Source organism: Belonocnema kinseyi, chromosome 7 (assembly GCF_010883055.1).
Source record: "Belonocnema kinseyi isolate 2016_QV_RU_SX_M_011 chromosome 7, B_treatae_v1, whole genome shotgun sequence".
In the NCBI taxonomy this organism is placed as follows: Eukaryota; Metazoa; Arthropoda; class Insecta; order Hymenoptera; family Cynipidae; genus Belonocnema; species Belonocnema kinseyi.
Window position 1 is genome coordinate 17873683 of NC_046663.1, and position 22646 is coordinate 17896328.

Genomic DNA, 22646 nt, shown 5'->3' on the forward strand with positions numbered 1-22646 from the left:
CATACAGCACCCTTACCAAAGCAAAATAAAATAAATAAATAAATATAAAATGTTTAGCAGGCAGGAACGCTATTTAATAATGATTAATTTTTGTCCGAAGGAAGAATTTCCTTTTTTTTCTTTTTTAGGGGGAACAACATAATTTTTTTTCATATTGCAATAGGAACATTCAATGGTGGTTGTCCAAGTTTGGTCGTTAAATACTTGATTTTATTTTCAGTAATTATGCACATTAATTGGATTATTAAACGTTAAATAAGATTTTAAATTTGATTCTACACTCATTGAAATTTCCTAAATTAAAAAATAAATTAAATTGAATTTTTTTTAATTAAAATAAATTCCTTAATTTTGCAATAAAAAATTTAATTAAAAAAGTAAAATAGTAAAACTTTAGGGTAAAAAAATTAATTTTCAACTCAAATCGTAAACATACAACTGAAATAGTTAATTTTTTTCACCAACTAGATAAATTTGTAACCAAAAGGATTAATTTCTGGTAAAAAAGACGACTTTTCAAATACAGAATATCATTCTTCAAACAGCAATTGAGTAATTAAATTTTCAGTAAACATGAGTTTTCAACCAAAGAGATGAATGTTTAACTAATATTATGGAATTGTCAATCAAAAAATTATTTTTAATAAAATAATTTACCTTTCAGTCAAGTAAGTTTACTTCCATCTTAAAAAATAAATTTTTTACTTATATGATAAAAATGTATCTGTGATACTTGAATTTTTAATCTAAAAGAAGATTTTTTAAACAAAAAAGTTAAGCTACAAAGAAAAAGATCATTTTCCAGAAATGAAATCAATTTTGAGAAAAAGATGTGGATATTCATTAAATTAGTTCAATTTTTAATTAACAAACATAAATTTTCATTCAATTTCTTGAATTTTGAACAAGAGAAGATCAATTTCCAACCAAAAATGTACATGTAAATTTTTCAGCTGAAGGAATTAATTTGCAACCAAAACTAAGGAATTTTCAATTAAAATGATAAATCTTCAACTGGAATGGTTGAATTTTACACCAAAAAGATAAATTTTGAACCATAATGTTTAATTTCTACGAAGAGGTGACTATTGCATCAAGTACATAATCTTTAAGAAACTAAGTATTTTTTAAATGAAAAAGATCAATTTTTAACTAAATTATTGATTTTTTCTCCCAAAAGGATACATTTTCAAACAAAAATAGAACGGTTACATTTGATGTCGAAATTCCATTTCTTAACGAACAAACAAAAAAAGGATTTTCAACAAAATAATTCAGTTTTCTACTGGAACATTAACATTTTACTTTAAAAAAATAATTTTTTACAAATCAGTTAGATTTTCAACCAGAGATAAATAATAATTAATTTTTAACCATGAGTTTAGCTTTTAACCGAATAGTTAAATTTTTGACTAAAGAAAGATTAATTTGCAACGAATAATGCAACGAAATTTTGTATCATAATTCAGCACATTTTTTCTTTAAAATACTATATATACTCCAATAACTACTGGAGGTAGTTATTAAAATATATTTCTTTACGGAAATTCCCTTTTCTAAAAAAAAGATAATTATGTTTTTAAATTCGTTTTTATAAGTGAGATTAAATGAGGAGTAAGCGAATAAAACGTGATAAATCCCTTTTTTGAACAAATACATTTTTTCCGGTATGTTCGAAATAATAAATTATAATTTAATCAGAGTGAACTGAAGTAATCTGAAAAAATCTGCGAATGTAGATAATGAAGTTATCACTTTTCTGATTCAAACTGATTTCCGATCATTTCTCGGTTTACCGGCCAAATCGCCAGCCTAATTTTCAAACAAAAAAAATTATGTAAAAAAATGGCTTTCCAAATTAAGCAATATTAAAATTTGTTTTAAATTAAAATATTCCTAAATTATAATCTTGAAACTAAGTCGTTATAATTAATAAATTCTAAATTTTTCATCTCGTAATGTGTACAGAATGAATTAATGAAGTCTTATATTATCATAAATTTGTCAGATTCTCAGAAGAATAAATTTTTTAATTACAATTCATTAAGTGACGAAAAAAAAACATTCTATTTTTCTGTAAATGCTTGAATAAAATAAAATCATCTCCCAGATTTCTTTACTCTATTGAACATTTCTCCTCCACTTAGCACTTGAAGATCCCTACCTCTCCAAGACTAATTATTCCCAGCTATGAAAATTACGACCAGAGCTAAAGTGCACTTTCCTTGTACCTGAGGCATTAATCTCCCGGCGGATTATCCCTTTCCCTTTTCCGCTTAGTCTCCTTTCACTCCTGTTCCATCTGCGGCTCAGTTCAAGATTCGCTAAAAGTTTCAAGATGGTTTTCGTCTTTTTCAGCTATTGGCCATATGGTCGCCTGAAGAAGTTTTTCGGGGCACCAGAACATGAAGACTGATCGTCTGATCTGTGCACTGCTGACACTGTGCACAGTAGAAACCTTCGAGATTCGTAAGTACAAATTGTAATCTAGAAAAAACATCCCAATGTCTATTCTTCTAATATCAAAATGTTCTCCCCTTCTTCCGCTCCCCTCACTTCCCCTTTTCTGCTTTGTATCCCCCATATCGCTCTTATCTCCTACTTTGTAGTACCTCTCCTATACCACCCAGGCCCTACTTACCAGCTTTTCTCCAAACTTTATGTGTCCTTTTTTTCCTCTCTTAATTTTTCTCTTTCACTCCCAGAAGTCAATTTCTCCTAGAAACATTTTATATCACCCCGCTCCAACATCCCTTTACGCTCCCCCTTTAGACACTTTCCCTTCCTTTATAAGCTTCCTGTCCCTATACACACTTCCCCTCTCTTTACATACTTTCCCTCCGCTTAGACACTTCCCCTTCCTTTAAACACCTTCACTTTACACGTCCTCCCCTTAACCTTACTTCTGACCCTCACTTATCTTTCCTCTTCCTACACTATCTATCCCTCTTCTTGTTACCACTTATTATGTTTTCTTTGTTTCAACCTTCCCTATTTCTGTTCCCAATTTACCGTATCTGAAATATTTTCAGACTTTCTTCCTCTCTTTCACAACCTCTATCCCAGCTCTTATCTCATCCCTCTACTATATCCTCTCACACACTTTCTTCTCTTTATCATTATTACTCTAATAATGTTTTCCTTCACCACTTTTCCCCGCCGTTAACTGCCATTCTCTATTTGATTAACCCACTGATGTTTCCTTACTTGCTCTCCTCTTCAATAATACCCTTTCCTATTAACCGTTCTCATTTCCCCCCTCATGTATCTCATCACCATTGCTCTCTCTACCCCTATATCTCCTTTCCTACTTCGTAATCTTTCCTATTTCAGATCTTTTACTTTCCCTTTTCGCCGCTTCTTTTACTCATTCATTCCTCCTTTTCTTCCATATCATACGTATTCTTCTCTACACTATTTTTACTCTTTCTCTCTCTGTTCTCTTTTAGCTACTCCAGTTTCTCTACTTAGCTGCTCCTATCCAAGCTTTAACACTCGAATATTTCCTGATTCACTTTTCCTATTATATACCTCTGCACGCCCTCCATTATCTATTCCCTCATCTACAATCTCTTGCATCCTTCCTCTCCCCTATTATACTTACTCTACCACTTCATCCTCTTTATCGATTACCATTTATCACTTCTTATCTATCACTTCCTGTCTCTATTCACTACCACTCCCTCTTCTAGTTACCCCCTCATTTTTCCACTTCCGACTTCCCTATCCTTCTCCAATATTTATCCTCCCTAATTTTCTTCCCTAACTTTTCCCTTCCTATCTAACCTCACCACTTCTATATCACCTCTCTCACTTCGCATCCCCTTCTATCACTCCCATTTTCTACGTTTTCTTTTTGTGGCTTTCCCTCCTCGTTTAGTACGTATCTTCCCGCATCTGCTTGTTAGTCTCTTCTACCTTATTTTCCTCTCGCACCTCTCTACTGCTCCCATTCCCCTACTTAGTCCCACCACCCCCAGGTTTTCCTCTCATATTCATCATCCCTCACTTACGCCCTCCATGCATCTTAAGAATGTTTAAAATTTTTTAAATGCACATGCACAAGTTCGTGATTAAACTCTTGTAAAAAGTTCCGTCTCCCCCTCGGTGCATTCGATATTTTTGATAATAAATAGATGATTTCTGAAATTTCTTGAAATAATTATGAATTTCGCCCAAGTTAGATTTCGAATAAAGGAAGCCTAATCTACTGTAATCTTAAGGATAATTTATTGTAGCTTACCAGAACTTGCCCAAAATTAAATTTAAAAATGTTTATACAGTTCCGGGAATTTATGAAAAATTCGGTCATTTTTGGTTATTTCACAGGTAAATATGGTAAATTACCACAATCTACCCAAAATTCATTTTCATAAATTTTTATCAATTTCCAGAAATTTATGGAATTTTTGGCAATTAATGGCAATATTACGGGCAATCTACTGTAACTTACTATACATCTTTTAAAATTAAATTTTTAAATTTCCTAATTTCCGGAAACTTATTAAAACTTTTGGTCATTGATGGTAATTTTAGAGGTAAATATGGTAAATTACCATAAGCTACCAAAAATTTAATTTGACACATTTTTATAAATTTCTGGAAATTTACTAAATATCTGGCGATTTATTACAATATTAAGAAAATTTATGGCAACTTAACATAAATGATACAAAATTTAATTTAAACATTTTCATTAATATCCGGCAATTTACAGACATTACCGGAAATCTTTGGTAATTTGCGGTAATTTGATCAATTATATATAGTAACTTTCTATAAATTACGGTAAAATTCTATTATCTGCAACTAAAATTTCACTCCCTAGGGAGTAAAAAGTGACGTCAGAGGTGAATAATGAAAATTATACATCTATGAGCTCGCATTTTACGATTATCAGCCGACTCACCGTGATAACCCCAAGGAAATTTTGGTTGCAGATAATAGAATTTTGCAGTAATTTATGAAAAGATACCAAATATTTTTAAATTAATTTAATTTTGGCTTATTCATGGTGACTTACCATATTTACTTGTAAAATGACCATAAATGACCGAAAATGTCTATAAATGTCCAGAAATCTATAGACATTTTTAAACTGAATTTTGGAAAATTTATGGTCAGTTACTATAAAATTCTTGTAATACTACCATGAATTACCAAAAAATTCATAAATTTCCTGAAATTGATCAAAATGTCTCAAATCTAATTTTGGATAGTTTGTTGTAATTTACTATATTAACCTGTAAAATTACTATAAATGACCGGAAATAACAATAAATTTCTGGAAATTGACAGAAATTTTAAAATTAAATTTTCGGTCATTTATGGGATGTGACCTTAGATTGCTTCAAATATTACCATAAATAACCACAAATTAAAAAAATTTCTTAAAATTTATCAAAATGTTTATAATTGAATTTTAGGTAATTTATGGTAAGTTACCATATTTAGTTATAGAATTACACAAAATGACCGAAAATTTCCATAAATTTTTGTAAGTTTCCGAAAATTAATATAAAATTTTTTATTGAATTTTGGGCAATTTATGTTAAGTTATCATATTTAGCTGTAAACTAATCCTAAAGGACCAAAAAATTCAATAAATTTCCATAATTTTTACCACATTTAACTGTAAAATAACAATAAATGACCGGAAACTTTTGTAAATTTTTTTTATCGAATTTAGGGCACTTTATCTAAATTTGCCATATTTAGCTGTAAAATTTTCGTAAAGGACCAAAAAATTTCAGAAATTTATAAAAACTTTTAAATTGAATTTTGGGAAATTTATGGTAAGTTACCATATGTAGCAGTAAAATTACCAAATGGTACAAAAAATTTCCATAAATTTCTATAAATATCCGAAAGTGTATAGAATCTTTTAAATTGAATTTTGGGTAATTTATGGTAACTTACGATAAATTATCTCAAATATTACCATAAATCATCAAAAATTCATATATTTCTTGGAATTGAGAAAAATGTTCACAATCAAATTTTGAATAATTTATGGTATTTTACCATATTTATCTGTAGAATAACAATTAATGACTGAAAATTCCTATAAATTTTCGTAAGTTTCCGGAAATTTATATAAATTTTTTTATTGAATTTTTGGCAATTTATTATAACGAACCATATTTAACTGTAAAATTACCATAAGGGACATACATTTTCATAAATTGCCGAAAATTTCTAAAAACTTTTAAATTTAATTTTGGGAAATTTATGGTAATTTACAATATTTGGCCATAATATTACCATAAAAGACCAAAAATGTTCATAAAATTCCATAATTTTCACTATTTTTAGCTGTTGATTTACATAAATGACCGTAAACTTCCATAAATATCCTTAAGTTTCCGGAAATTTATATACATTTTTTTATTGAGTTTTGGGCAATTTATGTTAAGTTACCATATTTATCTGAAAAATTAACATTAGGGAACAAAAATTTCCAAACATTTTCATAAATTTCCTGGAAATTTATAGAAACTTTTAAATTGAATTTCGGGCAATTTATGGTAAGTTACGATATTTAGCAATAAAAGTACTAAAAAGGACCAAAAATTTCCAAAAAGTTTCATAATTTACACCATGCTTAGCGGTAGAATTACAATAAATAACCTCATTTGATTATAAATCTATATATAAAAGTTAGTTTTAAAAAAATAAACTGAAACCATTTTTTAACATAACCTAGAAATTGTTCGCATCTAAGAACTTTTCTTATATTAAAAATACTCGCGAGATGTGAAAAAAGTAAATAAACGTAATTTATTTTCAGCTTCTGTATTTCTTAAAGTTTAAAGCCGATATTTTGCATATAAAAAAAGTTATTTTCTCCAAAAAATTTAAAGGTACAATGAAAATATGTCAAAAATATTCCCAGGTTTAATTTCTTGGAAAATAATTTTTAGCGAAATTTCAGTCGAGTCGAGTCGAGTCAAGTCGAGTCAAGTCGATATCCCGAAATTAATCAGTCATAATGATTTTTTAATTTTACTTCGTTAAATTAAATGCTAAAGAAAAAATTTGCACGAACGCTAAGATAAAAATCAGCTTTAATTATTTTGCCTGCAGATGTGCCTTTTGTAATGCCCTCATGTAATATTTGCTTTCTTTGTTATTAAAAGGCTTTGTGGTTTTCTAAAAAGAGTAGAAAATCTGAAAGAATAAAATAAGTACGTAAGAAATTTAATTCTAAAGAACTAAATAACAAAATAAAACACATAAACTATTTATCTTCGTGGCATTCTTTAAATTCTTTTTTCATCTAAATTAATTCCGTCTTAAAAAGATTAAGCCGCAAGGTTTGTGTGAGGGAAAATTGAAAACTGCAAATCATTTCTTTTACAACGGGAAATCAATATCGCCGGAAGCTATGCAGGGAAAAGTAGGTCAGTTCGAGACAAAAATTTATTCTACCTAATTTGCTAAATAAATTGAACGTGAATATTTTTTCACATTGCAACTAAGCGACAAATTCTGACGGATTGCAGTTTTTTTCATTTTCTCGAGAGACCGTTCTGTTCGGTAAATGAAGTATGAACTTCAAAAATGACAGATTTCTATCATCATACATAATCCCGGAAATAATCCGCACTTTTAAAATTGTGGATTTTATACATATGCTTTTTTATCTCTAGGGATATTTCCTTTTAGCACATTTAAAAAAATGTTTGGTTTGTATTTTTAAATAATTGCGATAATAATAACAAAAAAAGTTTCATCTCCTAAAATGCAAAAAACGAAAAAAAATCTAAAATGTTTTCCAAATTTCTTACCTCCAATCTGAAACTTGAATTTTTTATACTTTGATATCAAGTGAAGAAAATAAAAGTTTTTTCCTCCTAGATTCCATGAAAACCAATCCCTTTGATTTCCTAAAGTGCAAAAAAAATCGAAAATCTGTTCCCAATTTTTTATCTACAATCTGAAACTTGGTCTTTGTATTTCCATTAAATTTGTGCGCAGGTGTTTTAAAATTAAATATCGACAAATCGACAACTGAAAATCAGTTATTGTGAATTCTCTTTTGCTAAAGCTCTTTTGGCTTTAGCAAAGACATCATCATCACATATTTCGTGCTTCTTACTCCATTTTTTCTAAATTGTGAACTTTTTAACACATTGTGCAACACTATTACAGTCCACTTTCTGAATAGTGCCGCAATCGGGCTTGTAGGGGAATAACTTTCCTCATAAGCTCAAGAGTGGTGAAAGAAATCGATACTTTTTTTACGATTTTTTATAATAAGGGGGAAGGGGGGATTATTCACTCATTTTTGCAAATTTGCAGACACTTTCTCCTGAACATTATCTCTTTAGTAAAAATTTTATTATTCAGTTAAAAATTTATCAATTTTCCTAAAAAGATATCCTTTTTGCTAAAAAATTCGATTGTTTTTTATTTTTATTTTTGATTAAAAACTTAATCTTTTTAGTATAAATATTGCATCTTCCTTGAATCAATGTGACTGTTTTGATGAAAATTAAACTGTTTTCTAGAAAGTATTCTTTTTCTTTAAAACTCCTAGTTTTGTATTGCAACGGTTCGGTTTAAAATTTAAGAATTTTGTTGAAAAAGTCATGCTTTTTAATTGAAATTTCGATTATTTAGCAGAAAAGTAACTTCTTGTTAAAAATTTTTATTTTATTGTTAAAATTTTGATTTAGGAAGGAATTAACAACAATTTTGTTTAAAAGTCATATTTTCTGATTAAAAATTCTGCGGTTTTGTGAAAAATTTAACTATTTCGTAGAGAACCTACTTTTTGTGTAAATTTAATATTTTTGTTTTGAAACGAGATCTATAATATTTACTGGATGAACATTCAATACTTTTTTGAAATAAAAAAAAGTTTTGTTAAAAAATAATCTGTTTCAAGAAAAATGTTATCTTTCTTGAATAAAAATGGAATTTCTTGGTAGGAAATTAAACTATTTTGTCAAAAATTCATCCTATTTGGTTGGAAAAATTTATCTTTTTGGATTAAAAATTAAACTTTTTTCGTAGAATATTTTTTAACTGAAAATTCAACTATTTTTTGGAAATTTATCTTTTTGATTCAAAAATTTATCTGTTTTAGTAGAAATATCATTTTTTTACGGAAATTCAACTTTTGGTGGAAAATTATTTTTATTTTCTTGAGTATTCAAATGTTTTATTTGAAATATTTTGTTGAATAATTTTGTTGACAAATAATTTTTTTTCTTGGAAATTTATATTTTTCATTCAACATTCATCTCTTCGGTTAAAATTGTAACTATTTTGTTAACAAATAATCTTTTTCAAATATTAATGCAACTATTTGGGTGAAAGTTAAACTATATTGTTAAACAAAATTTTTTATTTAAGGCTTACATCTTTAGTTGAAAATTAAACTCTTTAGTCGAAAATACTTTTTTTAGTTAAAATTCCATTTTTCAACTGAAAATGTCACTTTTCCATTTTTAAAGATTAGCAGTTTTTAGTTGAAAATTCGTCCAATAAAAAAGTGAATTATAACGAGTTATAAATTTATTTTGGGTGCATAATTTTTATCCATTCATTTTTTCGTATCTTCCATAGTTTGACCCCAAAATTGAATCTTTTAGAACCTTCGAAGAGTAACGTTTTTCTATCCTTGACTTTTTTCATAACTAGCGTTAAAATTGTCATTTTCGTTTATTATTTTTTTTTAATTTTCTGAGTACTATAACTCTAGTAAATTTTTTTATTGGAAAAGGTAATTAAAATAAAATGTTTGTAGTTTCAAGTACTACAATTAACGGTGGACCGAATTTTTGAATTTTTAAAAAAAGTCGACTTAAACTTTTTTTAAATGCGCTCACTTTTTAATTTTTATCCAAAATGACTGCCTAGTGAACTAGGACTAAAACGGAGAGGGGGTTTCAAATTTTAAACACAAATCTAATAGCTGCTCTAATAATTATTAATTTGTATTCGAGAAATCCTGCTTTAATTTCGAATCATTTTAATAATTTTTTCCTATTTCATAAATCAAATATTTCAGGAACTACTTAGGTATTAACTAACACTTATTTAAAGAACAAAAAATACAAAAATCATTCTCAGTTTTCGAGTCACATATTACAAATTTTTGGTAAAAAAGATAAATTCAAAATAGCTGATCTAATATGGGGATTACATTTTCATGTAAACATTCAATTTGTATAAAATTCATTATCTAGTGATTCTTCAAAATCCAGATTCCAAATTTTTAATTGAAAGTTTTTAAACCCTTTATAATCCGTTACTCAAAAAAAATCATAGAAATTCATTTTATAATAAGCGAATTTTTTTATATGAATTTTAGTGGTGAATGAGCCATTTTGAATTTAGAAAGTTAGAACTTTTGATCACCATATGGGATCGCCATATTGGATCGCCATATTGGATCACCATATTGGATCGCCTATTTTAAATTTGAATTTTTTTACCCAAAAATTGGAAAATTTGACTCAAAAATCCCTGAATAATGATTTGTATACCAATTTGATGATTTTTCGATATTTGTCTAGTTTTCCAGCCCTCAATCTAACTGTGAGAGAGCTAGGAAATGATATTTTTAAACATCTATTTTTCATCCCGCTCTGTAAAATTCTTGCTTTAAAGTTTAGGTAATTAAATTTTAAGGGTTTTTCGTAACCCCGTCCCTCCGTCATATTTTATTCTCAGGAGGGGAAGTAGGAGGGAGTAGTGGTGGGCAGAGAAGGAGACAGAAGGAGGTGAAATAAAATAAAATTATGTTAGCTAAAGTCAGAGAGTTGGGAGAGTAAGTAGAGAAGGAGGGGATATATTATGGAAGTAGGAGTAAGTCAGTAAGATGAAGAGGTGAGGGAATGGTGGTGGGTGGGTATGGAGGTTAGGAGACAGAAAGAAAAGTGCTAGGAAAGTAGGAAATGTAAGAAGAGGAAGAGAAAACGAAGGTGTAAAAGTTTCCAGGAGGTGAATCAAGGGGAATTATGGAAGGAGATGCAAAGTAGGAGAAAGGAGGGGAAGAGTGGCAACTGTGAGGCAGTGAAGGAGAGCAGTGAGCGAAAGTAAAGAACGGAATCGTGACCAGTGTGATAGTGCATGTGAGTAAAAGAAAAAAAAGAGTTGGCAACGGAAAGAAAGAAAGAAAGAAGAATAAGTGTGATAGCTGGAAAAGTAAGCAAGGAGGGAAATAGTGGCATTTTTTTAGAAAGGTATTGGAAGTGAAAGGTCAATTGAAGAGAGGCAAAATAGATGGACTAGGGAAGTAGAGGAGGAAAAATATAAGAGGTGAGATTTAAACCACTTAATAAACGTTTTAATAGGCTACGAGTCTTTTTTTTATGTGGACGCTCAAAGCTGAATTTGAATAATTTCTTGTAGATAAGGACCCTACTTAAATTACGTAACAGCTCGCGGGGAGGGGGAACTCGAGGCAATTTGTTACGATTCGTTACGACAGGGGGAAGGCGTCCTTCAAACATGTATGTATTTTTTGTAAATTTGCAAAAACTTTCTCCAGAAGAATACTTTTTTAATTATAAATGTTATTATTTAATTAAAACTCGATTAATAATTTCAAAAAGAAATCCTTTTTGGTTGCGAATTCAACTGTTTTGTTAAAAGTTCACCTTTTTTGAGTTACTTCTGATAAGTCTACTGAAATATTTTTTGGATAAAAACTATTTTTTCTGACGATCTGTCGTTTTGATTTAAAAATTCATGTGTTTTTTCAGAATTTTCGTTTTTTTTTAAAAAATACATCAGTTTGGTTGAAAATTAAAATATTTTGTTAAAAAGTCATACTTTTTGGGCGAAAATTCTGCTGTTTTCTTAAAAATTTTAATATTTCACGAAAAATTTATTTTTTGTTTGAAATTTTGTACTTTGATATAGAAAAATGATTTAAAAACTTTTCTGGATGAAAGTTCAACTTCAAAAAAACTGTTGTAATTTTTAATTAAGAATTCATCTGTTTTGGTAAAAATTTCATCTTTCTTTGATAAAAATGCTAATATTTGGTAGAGAATTCAAATATTTTGTAAAAAAATCATCCTTTGTTGTAAAAACAATTCGTCTTTTTGGATGGATAATTTAATTTCTTTTTGTAGAAACTTATTTCTTGCATAAAAATTCAAATTTTGATCGTATGAAGTCAAATGAAATCTTTTTAAACAGAAAATTCAATTCTTTTTTTGAAAATATGATTCTTTTTAATAAAAATGCAACTTTTTGATTGAAATTATTCTTCTTTACCTGATAATTCTAATACTTTGTTTAAAAGATTTAGTTGAATCACTGTGTTAAGAAACCAGTTTTCCTGAAAATTTATGTTTTTATACAAATTTATTTTTTGACTGAAGGCCTATTTTTTGTTCGAAAATGTCACTTATTAGTCGAAAAGCTTTTGTTTTCTTGTTTAGAATTAATTTTTCTTCATAATTAATAATTCTTTTTTTTTGTTTGAAATTTTATGTTTGTTGAGTGAGAATACATCAATTTCTTGGAAAACTATTTTTCATCTGAAAAGTCATATTTTGCTTTGAAAATTCAATTTTTGGAGGAAAAATTTGTTTTTAGCTTAATGATTTAACAATTTTGATTTAATTTTATTTCTTTCTTCAGTGAAAAATCTTTTTTTGTTGAAAATTCGTCTTTTTGATTTTAAAATTATTTTTTTATAAATTTCATCTTTATTGATTGAAATATAAAGTATGACACTTTCTTGTTCGGGATTTATCATTTTAGATTAAAAATTCATTTATTCCGTTTAAAATTTAATTATTTTGTTAACAATTCAAGTATTTTGTTTAAAGTAATTTTTATAGTGGAATATATTTTATTTTCTAGTGGAATCATAGTGGACTTGTTTAAAATAAATTGATAAATATGGAAATTTTAGATTCGTATCTGAAATTCTGTTTTATTCCGTTTAAAAAATATTCTATGTTAAAAATAATATAAGATAAAAATGCTGGTATTTGAATATTAATGAACAAGGAAAATAGAAATTCAGTCAAGGGAAAATCAGCGAATTTTTATAGTGAAGTTCTCAAACATCCTGCCTAATTCTACTAGCAATAACTAGCCACAAATTTCTGGAAACTAAAATATACATACAGTAAAATTGAGTGGAGGAGGGTAGGGGGTAGAAATATTTGGTTAAGTTTTGTCACCGGGGTGGGGGGTGTTACAGAGGGTCTATAATTCGTTAAGTAATTAAAGTACGGTTCCATACATGGCTCCTACCTTGACTGACTTTTAGGGTTTTTTAGCCCTCAAAAGAAACTCTTATAATCTCGGTGGGGTGTCCGTTCACCGTCACTCGTATTTACTTCCCAAGAGGAGAAGTGTAGGGATTTGAAGGGAAGTAAGAGAATGAGCAGATGGAAGGTTAAGGGAAGTCTCTTGAAGGTTAAGGGAAATCGGCGGGAGGGAGAATAAGTTTCGATAGGGGAATTAAGGTAGAGAAGAAGGAGTAATTGAGTTAGGGGAGAAGGAGTAATTAAGGTAGGGGAGAAGGAGTAATTAAGGTAGGGGAGAAGAAGTAATGAAGGTAGGAAAGAAGGAGTATGGTAGAAGGAAGAAGAGTGTAAGGAATTACAGCGGAGTAGGGAATGGAGGTAACGAGACTGTGAGGAGAGTGCGTAAAAAGTAAGGGAGGCGTAGGATAAATAAGTAAAGGTAATTATGGAACGGAAGGTTTAAAAATTTAGTGAAAATAAAGGGATGACAAGGAAATATAAACCACTCAATAATAATCTTTATAGACTATGAAACCTTTTTTTGTAGGATTATGGTGCCTTCTTTAATTAATTTTTAATGTTGTGTAGCCCCGGACGGAAACCTTTATAACTTAGAGCAGGTGTCCGTTCATTTATCGTAGGTCTTTCCTGAGACGAAAAATCAAAAAAGGAGTGAAAGGAAATCAGGGGAAAAAAGGGAGGAATATTAGGAGATGTGAGGAGAATATCTTAGGAGAAGTAGGACATCTGCGAGAAAGTGAGTGGAGTGGAAGTAGGGAACTGAAGTAAGGGAATGTTGGGAAAGTGAGGGATAAGAAAGTAGAAGAAGGGAAAAAATATGAAGGAGCGAGAAGGGAGGAAACATGATAGGAGAAGTAGGCACAATGGAAGGGAAGTAAGAAGAAATAAGAGGAGGGAAATTAGAGAAGGGGAAATTAGAGAAGAGTATTTCGTTTCACATAACCATTGCAAGGTTTAGTTTTATGGGTGGTAACGATGACTTTCTTCTGCTCAGCTTGAGTTCAAAGCAGGAGATTTTCTGTGGACGAGGCGGCAATATTTGAAATAAGGGAGAGAGTTTGAAAGGTAGTGTTTGCAAGAGGCTGGTGCAGATTGTAGATTTGTAGAATGTAGAATTGTAGACTGTAGACGAGGTCTGGCCTGGCGAATGAGTGTGCTAAAGGAATGGAGAATCTCTCTCGAAACGGTTGTGGGAGTCTGTCAGGTGGTAAGGCTATAATCCTCTGAACTGAACTGGAATGGAACGGGTCGCGAGTTGGAATCAGTCGGGCAGCTAGGGTCATCGTTTCAAGGCTTGTCAGACCCTTTCCGAGTCTTCTGTGTCAATAGTTTGTCCAGCGAACTCACACTCTATCGATCAGGGATCAAATTTTCCATTTTTCATTCCGTTCCCGATTTCCACTTTTATTCCGATTTCTAGGCAAATTTTACGATTTCTCATCCTGCATTCTAATTCCTGCGGAAATAAAATTACAAATCAAGGAATTGTTTGATCAAATCTCCAAATAAATACTCGACGAATTCTTCATGGCACTTTGATATTATTTTATTTATTACAAACATTATTCTTTAACATTTAGACTTTTTTTTTTCTTTGAAATTTTTTATTGATAAATTGACATACAGGATAACTAAACGGTGCCAAATTTTGTGCCCAAACAGAGAAAATTTTTTTTTTCAAGTGAGATTACTTCAGAAATAATATCACCTACGAATTTTCAAAATAAAATAATTTTCAACCAAATAAATCAGTTTGTCATAAAACAGATGATTGCTAAACCAAAACAGATTAATTTTCCATCAAACAGTTATATTTTTAACCAGAAATAATAATGTTGTATCACATAAGATCAGTTTTTAAAGCACAAAATGAAATTTTTAACAAAAGGGATGCATTTTAACCTGAACAAAAATTAATTTTTCAATAAGAAAGTTAACTTTAACGAAAAAGTTAATTTGCAACCAAATAGTGAAATTTTCAACCAAATTTCCAATCTTTAACCTAAAAAGACAAACTTTTCACAAATGACTTGAATCTTTATACCAATAATATGATTTTTTCATAAAGAAATATCAATTTTTAATCAAAAAGTTAATTTGCAACCAAATTGATGAATTTTATACAAAATAGACGAATCCATAACCTTAAAAGATTAATTTTTCGCCAAAAAAAATAACAAAATAATTGAATTTTCACCCGGAAAATATTACTTTTAATTAAAAAAGTTATTTTTTCACCAAAATTTGGAATTTTTCACTAAATTCTTGAGCTTTCTGACTTAAGACGTAAAATTTCCACAAAGTGCTTGCATTTTTAAGACAAAAATATGGACTATTAACAAAAAAGTTAATTTTTACCAACAAGTTGTATCTATAACCGAAAACGATTTAATTTTTACAAAAAGAGATCAATTTTCAAATAAATATACGAAGTTTGAACAATAAAGTTTATTTTTTAACCAAAAAATATGAGTTGAACAAAAAAGTTAGTTATCAACAAAAAAAGTTAATTTCCACAAAGCACGTGATTTTGTCATCCGAAAATACACATTTCTAACGAAAAAAGTAAATTTTGACGCAAATAGATAAAGGGCTACCTAAAAGTTGCATTTATATCAAAAAATTATTTAATTAAAAAAAAGAAATTAATTTTCAAACAAAAGAACAAATTTTGAACAAGAGTTGAATTTTTTACCATAAAAGATTCCACAAAGCACGTAAATTGCTAATCCAAAAATAAGAATTTTCAAAAAAGAAAGATAATTTTTGACTAAATAGTTGAATTTGCTACCAAAAGATGACTTTTTAATCAAAAATACTTAAATTTCTACAAAAAAGATCAATTTTTAACTAATAGGACAAATTTTCAACAAAATGGTTGAATTTTGAAACCAAAACTCTATATTTTCCATAATAAAGGTAATTTACACAAAAAAATTAATTTTCGACCAAATAGTGAAATTGTCCACCCAATTTTTTAACTTTTAAGCTAAAAATATGAATTTTCAACAAAGATAATTTTTTACCGAATAGTTGAAAAATCTTCCTAAAGATGCATTGTTCCCTAAAAATTGTTAAATTTCTACAAAAAAGATCAATTTTTAAGCAAAAAAATGAATTTTCAACAAAGAGATGAATTTTGAACCCAGAAATATGAATTTCCGAACATTAATTCAATATATGAATTTCATTAATTTACAAAAAAAAATTAATTTTAAACCAAATAGTGAAATCCTCCGCGAAATTGTTAAACTTTTAAGTTAAAAATACGACTTTATTACATGCATTCAAAGTTCTTACCCAAAGATTTTAATTTTCACCAAAAATGTTAATGTTCAACAGGCTCAGATTAATTTGATATCAAAGTGTTGTATTCTAAAACAAAAATATGAATTTTTAAATAATAAAGTTCATATTCAACCTAAAAGTTTAATTTTCTACTCTAAAGTTTTATTAATAACAAGAAAAGATTAAATTCTTATCAAAAAGATCAAAAGCGCGAATTTTTTAGAAAAGGGTTGAAATTTTAAACTGTGAAATATAAATCTTTAAAAAAAATATTTTTTTTTAGCAAGAAAGTTAATTTACAACCAAATTGTGAAATTGTTTAAAGAATTGTTGATCTTTTAAGCTAAAAATATATTTTTTTAAAACATTTGTATTTCTAAACCCAAAAATAAGACTTTTTAACACAAATGTTAATTTGGAACCGAAGCAGATTAATTTTATATTAATCAGTTGTATGTTTAACCATAAATATGAACTTTTAACAGAAAGTTCATTTTTAAAGAAAAGTTGAATTTTCTAATCGAAAGTTTCATTATTAACAAAAAAAGATTGAATTTCTACCAAAAAATCAAATTTTAGATCAAGTGGTCAAATTTTCAAGAAATTGGTTGAATTTTTAATCTGAAAATAGTAATTTTCAATAACAAGATATTTTTTCACAAAATAGTTAATTTGCAAACATACAGTGAAACTATCCATTCACTTGTTGAACTTTTAATCTTAAAATGTGAATTTTTTACGCAAAATTTGAATTTTCACTCTAAAATATAAATTATTGATAAAAAATTTAATTTTTAATAAAAAAGTTAATTTGCAAGTAAATAGTGCAATTTGCTAACAAATTGTTAAACTTTCAAGCTGAAAAGACAAATTTTCTATAAAACACTTGAACTTTTAACCGCAAAATATGAATTTTTAACAAACAAAGATAATTGTTCACTCAATAGTTGAATTGTGTAACAAAAGATTGATTTCTAAACAAAAATGATTAAGAGTTATATTTTAAGCAAAAGAGCGAATCATCAACAAGAGTTGAAATTTGTACCGAAAAATATGAATTTTCAATAATTAATTTAATGAGTTCATTTGATCAATTTTCAACAAAAAAGTTAATTTTTGGCAAAACAGAAGAATTTTCTACCCAAATATTGCATTATTAACAAACAAAAAGAAAATTTCTCCCAAAAAGATCAATTTTTAGATTAAAGGGTCAAATTCTCAAATAAAAGTTACATTTTTCACGTAAAAATATAAATTTGCAATAAAATATATAATTTTTCGCAAAAAAGAATAATTTACAACCAAAGCAGATTAATTTTCTACTAGGATATCAATTTTCAAAGCAAAAAAAACGAATTTTTAACTTAGAAATATAAATTTGTATCCCAAAAGTTAATTTTAAACTAAAACTCATTAATTTTCTATCAACTATTTATATTTTTGACCAAAAAATATTAAATTTCTTCAAAGAGATCAATTTTTAAACAAAAACGTAAAATTTTTATCCTAAAATTATTAAGTGTCAAAAAAACACTAATTTTTTAACCGAAAATTAGAATTTTCTGCAGAAAAGTTCAATTTTTACATAAAAATATGAATTTTTAACAAAATAAACAATAAATAAATAAAATACTAGATATTTTGTTGAAATTATTCTGTTTTGGTTCCCAATTGCCATTTTTATTCAAAAATATTAAACTTTTACAAAAAGAAATGAATTTTTAAACCAAAAATACATTTTTTTTACACAAAATTATATCCGGAAAAACCGAGAAATACCTGGTAAAACCTGAAAATGGGAGAAAACTTCATTCTAGAAATTGAATAAATTAAAAAAGAAATTGAAAAAAATGCTTTTACCCTTTATAATTTGTCTTCAATGAGGATGCTAAAAAAAATTTTGGTCAAATAACAGCTCTTATGTAAACAGACAGAATGTATTAGAGTTACATCTCTTTGACTCTTTGAAAAAAAATACCTCAATTAAAACCACATTCACGTTTGCGAAGCGTCTTCCTTAAAAATCGACACCACTCTACTTTTTTTCCTTTTTAACTTCCTTTTCCCTTCCGATCACAAATTTTTAACCAAGAACTTTTTAAATAAAAAAGATTAATTTTGAACAAGCAAGTTTATTTTTTATCAAAAAATACGATTTTTTAAGAAAAATATTGAATTTTCAATACAGTAATAAAATTTTCAACAAAAGGACAATTTTTCTCTTAAAAAAGGCAAATGCTTGTCAATTTGCTTTTTAAAATAAATTAAGTAAATTATCTTTTCTGTTGAAAATTTATATTTTCAAATTAAAAATATAACTGTTTTGAAGAAAACTCATCTTTTTTACTTGAAAATTCAACATTTTGGTTACATTTTTTCTTTATTTCGTGACTAAAAAATGTTTTTTGATTATAATTTGAACTATTTTCTTAAAAACTCATCTTTTATATTTTTTTATCTAAATTTGACATTTTTGATTAACCTAATGCTTGAATTTTCTAACCAATTCTTGAATGCTTAAATTCTTAAATATAAAAGACTAATTTTCTACCAAAAAAGATTATTGCTTATCAAAAAATATAATAGTTAATATTTCAAACGAAAAATGTTTTAATTATAAATTAAAAATGACATGATTTTTTAAATAAATAAGATTTTTGATTAAAGAAAGAAAAATATTTTAAACAAACTTATGAATTTTCTACCTAACTAATATCATTTTTAACAAAACAGTTGCATTTTTCTTAAAGAAAAATGTATTTTATAATTAAAATGATGAATTTTCGAACCAGAAAGACGAACTTTTAATAAAATAGTTGAAATATTAATCAAAACAGATTTTTCAGTCAATAAAATTTTGCATAAAATAATAAAATTATATACATATTACAAATTATTATTGGATATTCAATCTTGTTAAACAAGATCTAAACTCAATTCAAAAATATTTCAAGCTAATTTAAAAGATTTTAGAGAAATCAATAAATATATATTTTAAGAAATTTTATCGATTTTAAAGGATTTCGACAAATTTTTGAAGATTTCAAGAGATTTAACAAACTTTAAAGAATTCAAAAACATTATTTATATTTGAAAATAACTTTAGAATTGACACTCGGATTCATTTTTATAAAACAATTCAATGAAAAAAATGTTTGATACTAAATTTGATAATAAATATTTTCTACGACAGTTTTAATTTTCAACCAAATAGGTTAATTTTTAACTAAAGAGATAAATCTTTAAGTAATAAAGATATTTTTTAACAAAGTACTTATATTTTATAACCAGTGATTTAACTTTCAATTATCGAGATTAATTTTCTGAAAAAAAAAGAATTGATAAAAAAATAGGTAAATTATCAAAAAATTATTCATTTATCCACAAAAAATTAGAATATTTACCAAAATAATTGAATTTTTAACAAAATAGATAAACTTTTTGCTGGACTAATGAATCCTTAACCAAAATTATGAATTTTTTAAAAAGAAATTCGATTTTCAACCTAGAACTTAAAGTTTATTTAATAGAAACTACTGAATTTTGAATCAAATAGTTGAATTTTTAAGGCAAAAAAGACGATATTTCTAGAAGAAAATCATATTTTTAACAAAATAGTAAAAGTTAAAAAAAGAATGATCTCTTCATAAAATAGTATAATTTTTTAATAATCTGTTGCTTTTCCAGGCAAAAAAGATAAACTATCTTCCAAACGAATAATTTCTCCAAACAAAAGGACGAATTTTCTTTAAAAAACTTGAATCTCAGCCAAAAAGAATGAGTTTTAACTAAACAGTTGCATTTTCAAAAAAAAGGTAAGAATTCTGTCACAATAATGAATTTTCAAACCAAAAAGACGAATTTTCTACAAAAAGTAAAATTTTCGACCAAAAATATGAATTTTCAACAAAAATATGAATTGTTAACAAAAATGTTAATTTTCGACAAAAATGTTCATTAGTTGTGAAGAGTTTTCATATACCCTAATGTGAATGTAAAAATTCTTCACAACAATTTAAATAATTGGGTGCATTAAGTCCCACATCTAAAAAAAATCTAGTGGAAATTTCACAGAACAAACATGTTATTTTTCAACAAAACTGTTAATTTTGAACAAAAATTTTAATTTTGGACATGAATGTTTATTTTTAATAAAAGTGTTTATTTTCAAACAGAATGTTGGTTCTCAAAAAAATGTTAATTTTGGACCGAAATGTTTATTTTAAATAAAAGTTTTTTTACAAGAAAAATGTTAAGTTAAAAATAAAATTTTGGTTTTTAGCAAAAATAATCATTTTCAAACAAACAGTTGAATTACTTTTCAACCAATAATGTAATAGTCAAATTTTCGATCCATAAAAATTAATTTTTAAGTAGAAAAATACTAATATTCCACAAAATAGTTAAAATATTAACCAAAAAATAAGAACTCTCAACAAAATTCTTAATTTTCAAAAAAAAGGTTAATTTTTAACGGCAATAATGATTTCGAAAGAAATTCTATTGTTCATCAAAAATGTTAATCAACAACAACAATTATTATTTTTAAATAAACAGTTCAATAAATTTTTTAACAGTTATGTTATAATGAAATTTTCCGTTGATGAAATGATTTTTCGACAAGCAAAAAAACTAATTTCCTACAAAATCTTTAAATTTTCAGCCAGGCAAATAGATCTTTAAGGAATAAAGTTACTTTTCATGGTACTATTCAACTTTTAAACCAAGTAGTTTGACTTTAAATAGAGTAGAATAATTTTCTACCAAACAATACATATTTACAACAAACTTTTTAATTATTAACAAAATTATTCATTTGGTCACAAAATGTAGAAATTTTTAACAAAATAATAATAATAATAAACATAAATAATAATAATAATAATAATAATGAAAAAAAACATTAAAATTTCAACCCGAAAGTGTTATTTAGAAAAAAATGTTCATTTTCCAAAATAAAATCATCTTTACAAAAAGTGTTGGATCATCTTTTAACTAATAATGTGAACGTTCAATTTTCTGTTAAAAAATTAACTTTCAACAAACAAACAAAATAATTTGCAATAATATAGTGCAATTTTCAACCTGAAAATATAAACTTTGAACAAAAATATTAGTTTTTAAGAAAAATTTTAATTCTCTGCAACAATAATAATTTTCAAATAAACAGTTGAATCAGTTTTTAACGAAAAATATAATGGTGAAATTTTCAATTGAAAAAATTAATTTTCAACTAAAAGAAAAATAAATTTTAAGAAAATTGTTAAATTTTTAACTCAAAAATATGAATTCTTAACAAAAATATGAATTTTTAAAAACAATGTTAATTTTCGACAAAAATGTTAATTGGTTGTGAAGTATTTTTATAGACCTTAATGTCAATATCAAATTTCTTCACAACAGTTTGAATAATTGGGTAAATTGAGTCCAACACATAAAAAGAACTAGTAAAAATGTCACAGAACAAACATGTTAATTTTGATCAAAAATATTAATTTCTAATGAAAGTGTTAATTTTTAACAAAACTGTTTATTTTCAACAAAAAAGTTGATTTTCCAATAAAATGTTGGGTTTCGAAAAAAAAAATAATTTTGAAAAAATGCTAATGTTTAACAAAAATGTTAATCGTCAACAACAATAATTATTTTGAAATAAACAGTTGAATCAATATTTAATCTATAATGTCATAATGCAGTTTGAGTTGAAAAAATTAATTTTCAACAAAAATACTAATTTTCAACAAAATAGCTCAGTTTTCAACCGAACAAATAGATCTTCAAACAATAAAGTTACTTTTTATCGTCATATTTAACTTTTAAACCAAGTTGTTTGACTTTCAATCAAGTAGATTAATTTTCTACCAAAAAATACAAAATTACAACAAAACTTTTAAATTATAAATAAAATTATTCATTTGGTCACAAAATGTTGGAATTTTTAACAAAATAATTAAGTTTTTAACTAAAATGATAAATATAAAAAACAAAATGAATTTTTAACAAACAAGTTCAACTTTCAAAAAATTAATAGAATTAAAAATAAAACATTAATTTTCAACGAAGAATATAATAGTTGCTAACCCTCCTTGTTTTCCGTTCCGGTTACAA

The 22646-nt window shown here is 26.7% G+C and overlaps 1 protein-coding gene across 1 annotated transcript in view; it reads left to right on the top strand.

Moving 5' to 3' along the window:
* The first annotated feature begins 2420 nt into the window (after nt 1–2420).
* LOC117176940 (epithelial discoidin domain-containing receptor 1-like) overlaps nt 2421–22646 on the top strand; it is a 231581-nt gene continuing 211355 nt past the window's right edge. Inside the window, exon 1 of the mRNA XM_033367344.1 lies at nt 2421–2469. The gene's annotated coding sequence lies outside the window, so the exon portion shown is untranslated. The remainder of the gene's footprint in view (nt 2470–22646) is intronic.